This window comes from Caretta caretta, chromosome 17 (assembly GCF_965140235.1).
Source record: "Caretta caretta isolate rCarCar2 chromosome 17, rCarCar1.hap1, whole genome shotgun sequence".
NCBI lineage: Eukaryota > Metazoa > Chordata > Testudines > Cheloniidae > Caretta > Caretta caretta.
Genome location: NC_134222.1, coordinates 7,849,639 through 7,866,013, shown reverse-complemented (window position 1 = coordinate 7,866,013; position 16,375 = coordinate 7,849,639). Strand labels below are relative to the sequence as shown.

Genomic DNA, 16,375 nt, shown 5'->3' with positions numbered 1-16,375 from the left:
ATTTTCTTTTCTTTTTTTTTTTTTCTTTCCAATGATTATTTGGTAAGGTACCTGAAGTGCACTTTGGGGGAAGAGATGGCTAAGGAACAGGAGTGGCTGTAGTGGTTTATGAGCGATAGCTCACAAGGTGTGCCCAGCAGAGAGACACACAGAGAGAGTGATAAAACTGACTGGTAGGTAATATATATTTTTTTCTAGCTCAAGAGGTGAACTGTGCCTGTATAAATATAATTTAAATATTGGGGTCTTGTTATGGTTGTTGTTGAGCAGGGCATCTTTATGGATAGGAGGTTACAGCCAAGTGTCCTGATTTAATGTAATGACCTTTGCTAATAATTTTACTGACTCAAAGAAGGACAAATTAGTAATCTTTACAAGACATGCAAAGAGAAGAAAGTTTAGGGGCTAATAAATGGAAGACAGTTTTCAGGAAAGCAAGGTTGAGTTTTTACACAGCAGACGGTAATTGCCTTTGAGTAAACACAGTTTAGAACATTTTGCTTTATTTATGACCAGAAAAAACCCCCCCCGAAGACCCATCTTTTGGGAAAGGAAAAAGAAAAGTGTGAAAACTCTCCTGCTGTCTGAGCCACATCATATTGTTTATTGGCTTTATGGAACACTCCATTCTGCTAGAGAAAAGGATATTTTGTTTGAACTTTTGGGTGGACAAGAACTAAGGTGCCCCTTAATTTATAGACAGAGCTTTATGAGTTTTCAGAAGGCTTAAACCTGGACAGAGAACTCATATACCTTCGATCCGATATAAACTAATATTTTCCCGGTTTTCAACAGAGTATATGTATTTATTCATGTTCTTTAATATTCATGTTGGGATATTTTTTAAAAAATCAACTACTCCGAAATGATTAATTTCCAGCATTTGTAATATAAAATTGGAATCAAATGATAAACGCAGTTTATTTAATGAACCTCTTTGCAAATAAAAATTAATTCGATGTTACCTTAAAGGGATTTGGCTAATGACTGATCAGTTAGGAAAATATTTGGTTTCTCTTTGGGTTTTGCATTTACGTTTGTCTTGTGAGATAATATTGTATGGGGATAATGTAAATATATGACAACTGCGTCAGAAATGGCCTTTATTTGGAAATTGATGTGTAAAGTCTTGAGAAAGGTTTACCATGCAGTTGATGAAGTTTGAACTTGTTGATGATTGAAAAACTGTCCCCCTAGAAGAAAAAAAATTCTTCCAATATAAATTTTATTATAATGTATCCTGCTCGGATTCCCAAATACATTTCTGTAACAAAGTCTCCTCCCCTTCTTAATTCTTTTCTTGCTAACTAGCGGTTTTGACTGAATGTTAATTAGCAAAGAAAGGCGATCCCTTTATTTTGTTTTTTAAACGTTAACGGTTTAAAGGCTGGAGAAAACCATTTAAACCAAACCTCGCTGTGTTTTTCTTGAAAATAATTCTAATAGTCCATCATTCCGTTTCGGGAAGTTTTAAAAATATGGGCTATTTGCAGGAAGGCAATTTGTGGTAAAACGCATCCGAAGAGGACACTCCAACTTTAACTTCGGATTGAGTTGTAGTTCAGAACTCGGATCCATCCCCTGCTAGCTCAGCGGCTGTCCCTTCGAATCAAAGTGGACTAAAAGCGGGGCTAAAGACTTCCCTTTCGCGAAACTACGTTACGGTTTCGTCATATTCCTAACTCGCCTCACTTCAGTTTAGTTCATATCAATTTTTCCCTCATCATTAAAAACATCAACCCCAATTCTGCTCATCCTGTCGCCCAGCAGCGAATTCCATCCACTCTGTTCCCCTCCGGATGGCTGACGCCTATTGGACGTTCACACCGAGAAGCAAACAGTTGGGATAACGTTCTGGTTTAAGCTACACAGACCGAATAAAGCCTGAGGGGGAAACCACTGGAGACGAAGTTGGGAGTCTGCGCCAGTGGCGGGATAACATAGGTATATAAGGGGCGGCTCTCAAACAGATCCAGGCGGGCACAAAGCCCCTTTTCGATACCGATCTCCTGTCTTTATTTGTTTGTTTAAACCCCGGCAGCTGCTCCATTTCTCAGCTCCGGCTGCAGCCCAAGGACCCAGCGCTTGGACTGCAAACTGAAGACCTCTCCACCCCACTCCAACTCCTCCTCCTTTGCCAGCGTTGTGGGAACTGGAGCTTTAAAGCCAGGCACGGCTCAGTTGGCCTGACACACACAGAAACACACACCCGTGTCTGCCGGATGGGACCCAAAGCGCCCGGGCTCTCTCTCCCAGCCGCCCTCCCTGAGCTTGCTGGTTTCCATCCTCTCCGAGTTTATTGGTAAAACGTTAAACCCTGGAATCAATACATCCATCTACAAAGCCCCCGCCGCTCCCTTTCCACATCCTCAACCCCCTTTTCGCCCTGCATATGGGCTTCTTCTCATGTAAAACAGAGGGAAGGGATGTCTGGGATGGCCATGGTCCTATAGACCCTATAAGGCGACAGCTGTACTCAGCTATCAAGGGACCTCTTCCCTTTGACTGCCGGCCCCCAAGTGACATGTGTTGGTCAGGGATGAATAAGAGAGAGAAGATGAGCATCTTATGCACATCATCTTTCCATGGTGTGCGTGTTTTTTAAGGCGTTAGCAAAAGCATCTGGTGAGAAATAGAGAGAGATTATACGTGTGTATAAACACACAGCGGTGGTTGTAGATTATACGTGTATATATACACACAGCGGTGGTAGAAACCCCGCCTCCGAAGAGTTTGTCAGGGGAAAGGTACCCAGGGACCCTTGCTGAAATGGACCTTAAACAGGAAGCCCCTGCAAAATGAACCCAAAGACAATGGATCTGACACTCTGCCAGGGCAGGGTTTCTCCCTCTTTCCGTAAAGGCTAAGGTGGGATTCACTATGTCTGTTTAAACAACTTTCCACTTGTTTTAAATGTAGGGGGAGACCCCAGACTCTTCTAACACAAATAATCCCTGGATGTAGTTTGCCTCTTCTACTCCAAACTGAAAAATACCTTCTCCCAAAACCAGACAGAGAACAATAAGAATTCTTTGTTTCTTTAAACGAAAACTATTAGGGTTCTACCCTGATAAATCAGGAGAGGGTCGGTTGTGATGCCTCGCTGTGGAAACTGAAGCCCAGGAGTTTGCAAGGAAGATTAATAAAGTCATCTGATCATATAAAATGTTTGGCACTCCAACTGGCATGTTAGATGTACTGGCATTTGCTTAAATACATTTGCATTCAGATGCCCGGGAGCATCACTCCTTATTCGCTGTTTGTGCACCAATCCCGTCCTTCAGTGCCATTTGGTTTTGCCTTTCAACCAACAACATTTGTGTTCCCTTTCCACCCACCTTGCTCAGACTAGACATTTTGTATTGAACACACACACAATTCTCTCCAGTTAAATTAAGATGGGTTTCCTCCCGCGGCAGTTAGATAGGAACCGGCTTTGCAAAGGCCACATCATTCTATGGGAAGTCAGTGTCATTTCATTGTGGGAACGAATCCCTCTGGTTCACAACACAGTCCTGGATCTGGAGTGAGTTTTGTAAAATGTGCAGTGAAGCGGGCCTGCCCAGGATGCAGGACTCTGAGAGGAGGGACCCAGGTCATGACTGGGAACTACTGAAGTGCCCACAGAGAGATTACAACCTGCTTTCACTGTTTTCCCCCTAATGATTTTAGGAGACTGGAGCACTGGCCTGGAAAGCACCACACTTCCAGCGCCAAACCGCTAAAGCAAACCTGCCTTTTGATCAGATACATTTTGAAAGGAACATTGATTTATTGTCATGATTTCCTGGCAAGCCATTTTCTGGCTGGGGCGAATAATTCTAAAAGGCACAGAGTTTGCTTCCTGCTTTACAGGCCACTTGCTGTAGCGGGTCATTAACGTGATGTAATGGGAGGAACTCTATGGGGGTTAAAACAAAAAGCAAAAAACCCTCACACCGCTCCAGATCCTACAGACAGACTTCGGGTCTGGAGTTTGGCTTGGACAAAAGACAAAACAGTTCCTTAGCTTCCCATTCCCTGTGCGTTGTTTGATTCATCCTTTGAGAAGATATCCTGCAATCCGGAGCAGGGACAGTCCATACCTGTTTCTGGATAATTCTAGCCCGTGTCCTGTCCCAATCTAGCTAACTCTGCTAAAGACACAGGAAGGGATTGTTCCAGGTAAGCGTGGAGTGCCAAAGGGGAAGCGGAGTGGGGAAGATTCTCCCAGGTCTTTCCCTAGGAGCCGTTCACACTGAAGGAGTCCGTAATCCCTTCTCTGGGAAGTGGGATCAGCAGCAGGCTCCAGGGAGCCTTTCCTGCCCCAGGCTTGCATTGCAGGGGAAGACGTTTAGTGACCCAGGCCAGCTGCATTTACGGCCCTATTCCCTGGAGTGCCCAGCCAACTCGGAGAGGGAGGGTTGTGATTTGAATGTCCTCAGCCATCCATCGAAAATGTCAGGGCTATTATTTACATCGTATTTACGTCGCAGTGAGCAAAAAATAAAACCAAGACAAAACGCTCAAATCAACCCAACCCCCCAACCCCTCTTTTGCACCGACTAACCAAACCGATGTCACTCACCAATCTATGGCTGTCTAGGAGGAAAGACACATCACTTCTCTCGCTGGCAGAGACACGGCCGGACAGGTTTCTGCACAAAGAGTTCAAATCCCCAGTTGTAACAGCTGACTCAAGGTGTCCCTTTCTGACTCGTTCCCTCTCCCCACTTACCCCTCTTGGAACCCCGACTTGTGTCCCCCCTTTTGTCAGATGGGTTCTCTGCCCCACCTCCTCTCTTTGTTCTTTTGGAGGGCAAGAAAGGTACATTCACTCGGATGATATTGACACGCTGCTCGATAGAATTGGTGTGATGATGAGAGAGACTGGCTTGTAATCGGGAAGATGTAAGCAATGAGCTGGAAAGTCAGCACTGAAGTTTGTCGGTGAGAGATGAATAAATATTCTACAAATCTAGGGGAGTTTTACACAGAACAGTATAACTCGGGGGGGGGGGGGATCTTCACTGACTTCTTGGACGAGGATCCACCCCCCCCCCAGTTTCATCAAGCTTTGTTTTCATTCTGGTTTTTATTATTAAAAAACCAGATTGCAATTCGCTTATGAGATAGGAAGGAAATTGAAGTGTGTGCGCGCGCGTGTGTGTATGTGACACACACACACACTCCTGTGTCACGGATTTATTGTTGGAACGTGGGGGACTATCCCCACACTTTAACACAAACTCACTCATTGTGACTATTTTTAATGTCGCCCCAGTTTTTAAAAGGGGAAACAAAAATGAGGTAAAATCCATTTAAATTCTATTTGACGTTTAGGACAAGCCAAAAGCCAGGTCCTCCCTTTCGGCTGGGTCTGGACCTGCGTTTTGTTGGTGTCTTTCCCGTTCTTTTAGTTAAACCTCGCCCTGCTTATCATCCGTCTTTCTACATCACTGCGCTCGGTAATGGGATTTATCTCTCTCCTTTATGGGGCACTAGTGTTGTACAAATATTATAGTCTCCCCATCCTCTCTATAGACTCAGCCTAGACTTGTGTAGACTAGCAACTGCGCTCAGCAGGAATTGCAAAACTCCAGACAGAAGGCATTGGAGAGTCTTGCCGTTTGAGTTATTCTAACACGCGGTTAGAGGTACCCACAGGATAGCTTTGCGGGGCACCCAAGGTTTGACACATTTGCTGTTCTGTCGGATTTTAAAAGCTCGATCAGTGAAGAAACTTCCTTTAAAATCGGGACGCGTTGCCTTGATCTGTAAATATACAGAGGGCTGCAGGCGGAATATTCCCGGGAAACGGATCAAGGGAAAGCGTTTCCTTTCTGTGCTTAGGGCAGTGGTGGACTCCGGCTCGGCTCCTTTCTCCCGCAGCCCTTGCCGCGGGGGCTAAGTGATTTGCTTGCCCTCTTTCCCCCCTTTTGGCTTTGTAACATTTAAACCAAGCCAAAGAAAGGCTGAGTTGAAAAGTTCAAGTTGAAAGTTTGCAGCGGTGCACACAGGAAAAGGAGACGGATTGCTCCCGGGATGCACGTGACATTAACCTCGGTGATCCCACATCGCTGCCTAGGTTATGCTGTTTGGGGGACTGTTCTGATCTTCAGGCATGCAACGGCCCTGAGTGACACTTCGTAATAAAGTGAGAAATATTAGTCCGGACCCAGCGCAGCTTTGATCAGCTGAGTGCGACTACATCACCTCTCACTTGAAAAAAAAACCTCCCAGGGGCTGGGACCAAACGCAACAAGACAGCAACAGCTCGCCTGGAGCTGGCCAGGGAGATCTCTTCTGCACTTTCACTGCTGGGGGACATTTACCAGGTCCTTTCCTCCGGCTGGCTCAGTCGGGAGACACTCTCCTAGAAACGAGACAAACCCCACCACACGAGGCTTGCACTCTCCCAGTAATTAATCCGCCCGGTAATTGGCTTTCCTCCTTCAGGTAATGGGCACAGAGTTACCAAATCACTGCTGATAACTGGAGAGATACCAAGCGACTGGGGGTGGGGGAGAAAGCAAAAGCCTCCCTCTCTCCCCCCCACCCCGCCTAGATCTCTGTCTGCTAGTGTCATGCTAGCCCATGCTAACTATTTCTAATCAACAGCGAGCAAGCCAAGATTACCTGAGCTTCCTTTCTTTTCCTTTTCAAGCCTTTTGTTTCGGGGCTCACTCCGAAAGAGGACAGCCTGCACTTTTAAGGTTTGAACAGGATTCACCCACTACAAGTGAATAGAGCAGACACGTTCCCTCTCCTCGCTCTCTTCCTCTTGCTAATGCAAACTGGCAATTCAATTATTTGCCAAGGAATATTTTACTAGCTGATCACAGGGATACTGCTCTGACAGTCACCTTTATCCTCCCCTTTCCCAGCCTTTAGTTTTGAGCCACTATTGTTGGCAAAACCTGTCGTTGAACGTCCTCTCCCCCCCCACGGGTCTGGTTTCTTTCCTTTTCTCTTTATGTTAAGTCTCAGGGCAATTAGAAAAACCATTTTTGTTTGTTATTTTCCTATTTAATGTCTATGGGTTGAACTTGCCCATGGAGAAGAAGCCAGTTCTTTGATGCCTTCAAGACCAATGGACCAACCAGAGCATCCTGAAAGTACAGTGGATTTCTTGTTTCTACGGTTCAGGGTTTTGGTAGGATTGGGTGTATTGAGAAATCTGGTGCCCAGGCGATCTATACACCGTTGTTATTCTGTTCTGTATTCAGCCTGCACACAGTTTGGAAGATCACTTAGGGAAAGTCACTGGCCAAATGGACGGGTGTCTAACGCTGGAGAGCACTGGCACACTACTGTTTGTCCCATCGTCGTCAATAATCAGATTTACTTCTCAGATCACTGCAATAACCAGCAATGTAGTGGATATTAAAATGGGTATATACACATGAAAAGTTTTAAATGCTACGTTTCTCAGTAGAACCAAATAAAAAACAAAATGAACGCAATGAGTCTGACTCCTCTTCCTGACACAGCTGATCTCTGCTTGTAGGCAGCTTTCTTTTTTAAAAAAAGACAGGGGGCAACTCCTTGACAAATCATATTACAACATTAAAGGAAATCGGTGGCAATAGATGTCTCCGATTAATGCCCGAGATAGAGGTTTAAATGCCCCTTTCAAATGCAATTTGTGTCCAGGGGCTGATTTTTCCCCAACGCAGACTGCTTAAACAAAAGTACTTGCAATAGGTGAATTTCATGTGCCATTTGGGGGAAGCAAACCGTCCAGTGGGCCCAACCCAAGGAAGCAGGGGACAATTTTTGGCACGTGAATATATCCCTTGGACGTGGAAGCGACAACACAAACTCCTCCAGTTCTACCTCCCCTGGCTCTTAGAGACAAAATTAAGTTCTAGCAGGATTTGTCTTCACAGTGTTGTAAGTGGTGTGGGATCCTCTCTGAAACTTTGGGAGCCCTAGACATCTGCCAGGGCCAGATATTGACTACACACCCAACTCAGCCCACCATTTCCCCCCGACTTTCCAACTCTGCAGCACACCAGGGCTAAGAAATTCGATGGATCTTATAGATCTGTCCCCTGTAGCCTTGTCATTGGAACAGCTGTTCTTTTACTCCCAAAAGCCAATAATCCAACTGAATCTCCGCATCATTGTCCGAATTCCCTACCTCCCCTCCCCCCCTGCAGTAGTGTGCGGAGCGGGGAGACAAGAAGAAAAGGCCAACAACCGACGTAATTGGCTTCTACACTGCACCCTCACCCTCGGCTTCTTTGCTTGAACCCCCTTGGAGAGATTTAAGCAATTAGATTCAATTAAATGTTTCTTCCCCCCCCTTTTTAATATGCGCCAACACGCCACCGCTTTTAAACTCTAAACAATGCAAGAGAACACACCTGGATCTGGGGAACTAACATGAATTTATCCAGGGTCTTTGTCAGTTTCCTGTTACAGTTTGCCGGAGCTGGATAGCTGATCAAAAGGCAACAGGGGAGTCTTAGATTTCCAAATGTAAGGGGTTTTTGTTTGTTGGTTTGTTTTGCGTGGGGTGGGGAGAAATGAACAGTAATACCGAGGAGAGGCAATACAATCCAGACAAAGAATATCGAAGCCACGTTGGAATAATTTGCGACAGTTCACCCATAATCCTGGACTCTGCAGAGGGGGATCCTTGCCGGGGCACTGGGCTGCGAGATGCTGCTTTCCATCCTCCTTAACCTGACTTGCGTCTTGCCCTTTCCTTTGTGGGTGTTTCATGCCCGTTCTCTAAAAAAAACCAGTGACTTAAGCTTCCCACCCGCAGAAGCCTCCCCGTTTCCCTGTCATCGGCCCAGGGGTCACACTGAGCTGCCCGAACACCCCCTGCCCCACCCAAGGAAGCAGCGGATTTGCAGGGGATGGGAGGGGGAGATATGAACTCAAAGCCAGGTATTATCTCGAGACTACGCAACCCCGCAGTTTAGAAAGCCTTAAGTCTATATTTTCACAAGTCAAAGTTACTCTCTTGTCCAGTAGCTGCTTGTTACCTGGATCCCCAGTCACTGGATAACTTTTCCCGGCGGCCCTAACCCATAAACCTTCTTGCACAGAAACTTTCCCCACCGGAAGGGTCTTGGAAACGGTGCATGTGGCTGATTGTTATATCGATGACTAATGCACTAAACCAATATTTCAGTTAAGATGTAATTAAGCCTGGATAACTCCCCAGTACAACAAACCATTCCTGGCCCAGATCCATCACTAGGGGCCCTGCAAGGTTGGTTTTAAGGAGCCCGGAACAAGATCTTTAAATGATGTATTAGCGGTCCCAAGTTTACTCTGAAACACTTGAATCGATCAGAAGGGTAAACAGTGTTGAGATGTGTCAGGAAAGTCCACCCCCAGCACGGTTACAGCTGGGGTGGGAAGAAGCGCCTCTCAGAGAAGTTTCTGGGATTTTTTTTTTTGGTCTGCTCCTTCCCATCTTGATTACCCCTGCCTGGATTTCATGGCACGTCGCTAAATGGTGTCGCTCACATTCCAAGCTCATGCATTGTTTATGGGGGAACAGAACTAATAAATAATTACCAGTCCAAAGAGTGTGTGCCCGAGTGGTGACCGAAGGCAAGGAAGGGAAAGCATCAGAAAGGGGGAATCATGAAAGAGCCAGCCCTGAAGGGAGAACTCTCTCCTCTCTCTCAGGCCGCAGCTTGCTTGGGAAAAGGCAGAGAGAGAGGCAAACAAACACACACAAGTATCAGGCCGAATCAGCCTCCTTCCAAGGGAGAGGAAAGGAAAGAGAATGAGCGAGGGGGAGAGAGCAGAAGTCCATCGCCTGTCAGCTCATTCCTGCTGGCTGACAAATCCTTAGCACTTCAGAACTGGGCTTGCAGAAAGCACAGGGTGAAATCTGAAGCTGCCTTTCTCTGCTTGTCCCCGTGAAGAAAAAACAACAACAGGAACACACTGGTTCACCCAAGTGCTGCAGAATACAAGGAAAGTGCTGAGAGACAGGGCAGCTTTTTCTGTAGGTTCATTTTTAATCGTACCTCAGTGCCCAGGACTCTTGTCTACCCCTGGGTTGTTTCTTTCTCTTGACCAAAGCCAGTAGTTCACAAACAACTGTAGCAAATGGGTGAGAGAGAACAACTGTGTGTGTGTGTGAATGTGTTTGAGTGTGAGAGTGAGACCTGATTGCTAGAAGGAAAACCAGTGTGTGTGTGAAAATTAAAAGTTTTTTTTTTAAAGAAAAGGCAGCTAAAAGACAAATAAAAGAAACAAGTAAAGAGGGTGTGAGCGGTGGGGGAAGAAAGACCATAAAAAAAAGGGGGGGTGAAACAAACCCCACGAGGATGCAGCGAATCCCAGCTCATTCATCTTCATTGTCTCCGTGTATGCAAAAGCAACTCCAGCATAAGGAAAAGCCACTATCAAAGCCATGGCTTTATTTTATATCCTATAGATCAGGAGGGAGGCAAAGCTTTATTTTCGCCCAGAGACAGATATTTTATTTCTCTCTTACGGTTTTATGTGTGAGAGATGTCAAAAAGGTAAAATAAATTGCTAATGCATAGGCAAAAGGAAGCTGTTTTGGCATGCTCGGTGTCATGAGGTCTCCCAGGGAGAGCAGGCTGGGGATTTAGGACTGATGGCAGACTCAGGGGGATTTCTGCTAAAACATCTCTCTTCATAAATTCAGCAGCATGGTCAACTCAATAGGAAGACAGAGTTTTCAAGAGAAAGAGTTGGAGCCGGGCATAAATGCACCACACAAAGGCATCAATTACCTTTCAATCTACGTACACAAATGTAACAATCTGACTGTAGGCTTCAAACTGGTGCAACTGAACTATAGCCTGACATACTGGGTAAATATGTTTAGACTGCAAAGCCTTTTCCCTAACCAGACCTTGTTTGCAGTGTCATGAAGTGGCTACGGTTAATTTACACTAAACTTGGGAAGCTTTTCCTTTTTCAAATTTAATTTTTTAAGATGTTTATATTTTGCTTAGAGATGGCATTGCAAACCGTAACCCTTATTCAGGAACATAAGCATTAACTTGCTTTTAACTTTACAGTATGTATTATGTGTGCGCACTCCCCCTCACCCGCTTATGTACACATATGGATAAACATACCTTATATTAGCTATACTCCCAGACGATATAGTAATGAAAATTTACCTATTCAGGCATAATATCTACTCATTCACCCTTACTGTATTAATAAAAGCCATTACTGGGTATTTTACTCATCTATCCAAAAAAAACCCCCAAAACTCACCCTGGGTTAATAGAATTTTGAGTGCCATATATATATATATACACACACACACCAACAAACAGTATTTGTGTATATTCTATATTTGTATCCATCTAAAAGTCTGGTGGTGGATTTGCAGGGACCTTTTGCAAAGTTAAAATATATCTCCCTAAGCTGCAACAATTTTCATACTTTTTTAACCTCAGGGATTTACTTAGCACATTAAGTTCAGGCTCAGAAGCCCAAGGCTATTACTCATTTGGGTACTCCTCTCCCTCCCTCCTTCACCACATATTTTATCATTTGACTTCCTGGTTTAAATTCATGTTATGGCAAATAATAGATGGTAATACTTTCCCCCTTCTCCATATTAATTGTCGTTTCTGGCAAACTCTGCATTTGAGATGATTTAATGCAAATGGCAACAACAAAGTGACACAAGGCGACAAACAGCACAAAACAGAAAATTATTAAAATTCAGAAGCTTTTTTTTTCTAAACCTAGTTTCACAAATGTCCTGGCAACATTTGTGAGGTTGGATCACAGGGTCAGTTTCGTTTGCACTGGACAGCATAACCTATATATATTAAGAACTGGCCAATCCTGTGGTGCAGAATACACATAGACAGTAGTACTCTGAGAGAAGGTGGCATGCTTCCTGAAATATTGTTCTTTCTGAGGTGGCTGAAATAGGCAACAAACCAGAGTACTATTTGCAAATTAAAAAAGCAAGGTGTAGCTGATTAGCAAATTAATTATTTCAGCACCCCCAGGATTATATTGTTTTTCTAAATTCTTTGGGCCTAGGTAATTTACTAATTTCACAGTCAGTGAACTTCCCAGTGAGTGAGTCAATCTAATCTATCTAATGTCTATATAACACTTGTTTTATAGGGAGAAGTAAGTTTAATGGTGATGGCAGAGGAAACAGGACTACTGGACCTTTCTCCTTGGCTCTGCCATTGACTTGCTGTGTGACCTTGGGCAAGTCACTTCACCTTTCTGTGCCACCTGCAAGAGGATGATGATACTTACATACCATGGGGTGATGGGACCCTAAATGAATGTTTAGAAATCCACAGATAAGTTCTATAAGGGCCTGATCCACAGCCTGTTGAAGAATATGAACTATTCTTTAGTTCATAATAGGAACGATCATGCAGCGCTTACTCAAGTGAACAGTTTCATTAGCTTTCAACAGGGCTACTCATGTGAGTATGAGAATAAAGAAAGGGTTTTGCAGGATCAAGACATTATTCTGCCTTTCACAAGCAGCTGGGAGAAGAGTGTTTCTAATATAAAGTTTTTAGGTCATCAGCAAAGTAGTGGCTTCAGGTTTCTGTATCATCACCAAGTAGGATGTTTGAGCATTGGAGAGAAAAATAATTGAAATAAAATGGATAGGACTGTCTAAGTAAAATGAAATGACAATAAACCAACACCAGGGATAAATCAGCAATGTCATTCTCACTATCATTTGAAAATGGTTGGTGCATCTCTATTTAGTATTTAAAAAGAAAGCAAGCCCCCTGGACGGCAACATTAATGCCTCTTCAGGAATATCTAACACAACTCAAATTTTGTTCATGGTTTGTTAAGATGAAATCAGAATCTACTGATGAATTTATATCCTTGCTCTCTATTCCTGGCTGCTGATTTAATCCTTCTCCATCTATATATTATACCTTTTTAATATGGTGTTCCTATGTAATCTACGCACACTATAAATACAATATGATATCAGAGTTTACATAGTGTTTCCATTAGAGGCTTCTATTTTTATAGGTCTATAATTTGGCACATAGGTTTTGACAAGACATTCCCCCCCCCACTTTACAACATGATCAGAAGTCCACTTTGTTGTTTATACAATTTGAATCAGACAAATGTTTTGTACCCGTTGAAGTGTAAGAAGCTTAGGGCAAAATTCTGTCTGCCTGATGCAGATGGGCATATGGCAGGAAACCTGCAGGCAGAAGGGCAGTGCAGTGTGGAAGTTCTCACATCCCTGATTCTGGCTTCTATCAAAATGCAGGCAGAGGCTGGCTTGCAGGCCCCCCTATGCTGACAGACATGGTGGTGAAGTCAGAGGAAGGATCTAATAGAGAGGGGGCCTGGTATGGGCAGTTGTACTCACAGAGACTACAATGGCCTAAAACTGGAGTAATGGAGTGGCAAAACTGGCCAGAGATGGTTAACCACACATTTTAATAGACATGCATATTATTATAACTTGATTCCTTGCATTTTATTATACAGTGCATATTATACCTCGTTGAACTTATCTGACTGAATTTGACTATGCATGTAGAAAATGGACCTGCATGCTACACGTAAAATAAGAGATGAAAAATTGCAAATACAACTATAAAACATATCACTGTAGGTACACAGAGAAGAGACACCAGCCAGGTAAGACAAAAAACATTGGGTCAAACTCTGTCCCAGTCACACCTGTATAATCCCCCTGGTTTTAGTTGGTTTTTACAGGTGGAACTGAGGGCCGAGTTTGGCCTATGCGAGGGTAGCTGCCGCAGTCTACGATATCCTCAGAATCCCTCACTTAGGCTATGTCTGTACGGACCCACAGTTCGGACTACGGGGGTGTGAATTGTAACATGCACTGTAACTGCCCCTTGTTGACACTGCTGATGCAAAGGTACCTAGGTTTGTATTACCTAGTCATGTTTGAAAGAGGGTTATGTTCATGGGAACGAGTTTGCAGCAGCAACATCCACACCGGGGAGCTGCAGGGCAGCATGCAAGTACACGCTGCAATTCACTCCCCCATAGTGCAAATTGCAAGGCCGCGCAGACAATCCCTCCGCTGAGTCCTATGCTCTGATACTCTAGGTACATTGCTTGTGTTTCACTCGTATGCGTTGATAGCCTCATACAGAGGGCCAAAACCGACAAGCCCAGAACATGCAGAACTCGTATCGTTTTCAAAGGTTATTTCACGGGATTATTATTTATATCACAGTAGTGCCTAGGGGCCCCGGGTGAGATCAAGGCCCCATTGTGCTACGAACACAAGCCTCTGCCCCAATGAGTTAACTCCTAAATGGACAAAGCATGGGAGCGCAAAAGAGACACAGAGAATGAAATGATTCAGTCAAGGTCACCCAGCAGCCTGAGCCAGGAACAGAACTAGGGTTTTCTAACTCCCATGCCAATGCACTATCCACTGGACATGCAGCCTTCCAGCTTCCATTGTCATAGGGCTGCCCGACTGGCTGTTTTTTAGCATCCTGCACCCTGCGCCCCATCTATCCTCCATTTCCCACTGCTGCAGCTGTTCTGGTGGAGCTATATAGGTGGTGAATTATGGCTATGAAGCCTGCCAATATAGAAATGGCCTCTCTCTCTGGGTAAGACACTGGACATACTGGAAACTTTTTGTTCTATGAGTTAAGGCTGACTGTATAAATAACGAGGGGCAAAAGTGTGGAGTGAAAAGGCGAATACACCATCCGTACCTCACTTTATCTGTTTATACTACAGCATACACTAGTCTTATTCCCCGGTCAAGTATTTTAAATGCACGACTGTTAGGCTTCCCGGCAGCAAGGCTGTTAACATCACAAGTTACAACATATCACATCAACTACTTAAAGAAACATGAACAAACAATGTCACCTAAAAGGAATATCTAATGAGCTGAGACATAATTTCTTTCCCTCTCATTTTTGATGACCTTTCATAACTTGTCATTGAGCCTGCCATTCACAAGTTACAAAGTATTGATGCCTCTTATTAGCTAGCCCATTGTATATCCTCATTATATCTCTGTATCTGCAGGTGAAGATGACTGGAGAGAAGCTGCTGAAGGATCTAGACAAGAACTACACAGCATAGGAGGCATGAAATATGAGACCAACGTAGCCCTGAACAGCTCTCTGTACCATTAGTTCATACTAGTAGGACTTTCATTAAACCGTGTTAAAAATGGGTGTTCTTTTTAGAAGCAAAACCAAACTCTTGTGAGCAGTTTTCCAAACACACATGTTTCTGTGATGACAATGAAATTACAATCCACATTTTTGTTAGCACTTTTCTAACAGAGAGATCGGTGTGTGTGCTGCATTTGATTAGGAAGTATAATACCTACCAATGTATAATACCTACCAATGTGTTTCTTCCATTTTGATTAAATAAAACCTTTCTTTCCTTAATTAGTTAATGTTTGTTACTTGAGAAAGAGGAGTGACGGAAATTCAGATTAATACATGATAATTAATAAATAACCATGAATAAAACTGGATTTTTAAACTTTACTGCAGAGTTGTGGGCAGTTTATTTACTTCGCTATGTGTGTGTTAATAATAAAAAAATCATGTTAAAACTCAGGCATACGTATTTCACCAATGGTCGCAAGCTCAAGTTATAATTAATGAGAGAGGACGTTCCATTTTTTGCTTACTTCTTAGAGGCACTTGTGGCTCTGGCATGCTGGTTTCTAGACTGATCATTGCTCCCCACACAGTCTTTTTCAAAAATGTGACTGCTCTTTGCAGAGTCAAGCCTTTCATGCATATTTCTAACTAGAGACAGGTCCCAAAGGAACATCTAGAAACTTTGGTGGAGATTGGTTCTCGATCGGCATTTTGAGCTGAACTTCGCAGCTAGCTCCTGTTATGGACTAAACCAAGGTTCTGAATCCAAATCCACCTGCCCAAACTGATACGAATCCAGCCCAAATGTTGTATCTATGGCTTGCAGCCGGTTATAACTTCTACCAATGCATATAGGGCCTCATCCAAAGCCCATCAATAAGAGTATTTTCCATTGACTTCAGTGGGTTTGATCTTAAGCCCTTTCACCACTGTCAAGGTTCCTTCCCCACTCTGAACTTCAGGGTACAGATGTGGGGACCTGTATGAAAAAACCCCAAGCTTATTTTTACCAGCTTAGGTTAAAATTTCCCCAAGGTACAAACTATTTTACCTTTTGCCCCTGGACTTTATTGCTGCCACCACCAAGTGTCTAACAAATATATAACAGGGAAAGAGCCCGCTTGGAAACATCTTCCCCCCTCAAAATCCTTCCAAACCCTACACCCCCTTTTCCTGGGGAAGGCTTGATAAAAATCCTCACCAATTTGCATAGGTGAACACAGACCCAAACCCTTGGATCTTAAGAACAATGAAAAAGCAATCAGGTTCTTAAAAGAAGAATT

At 43.8% G+C, this 16,375-nt stretch overlaps 1 long non-coding RNA gene across 1 annotated transcript; it reads left to right on the top strand.

Moving 5' to 3' along the window:
• The first annotated feature begins 5 nt into the window (after positions 1–5).
• Positions 6–15,473, top strand: LOC125623945 (uncharacterized). Its single transcript, XR_007353161.2, has 2 exons — positions 6–173; positions 14,998–15,473. It is a non-coding gene; the product is annotated as an uncharacterized LOC125623945 (long non-coding RNA).
• Positions 15,474–16,375: the final 902 nt, after the last annotated feature.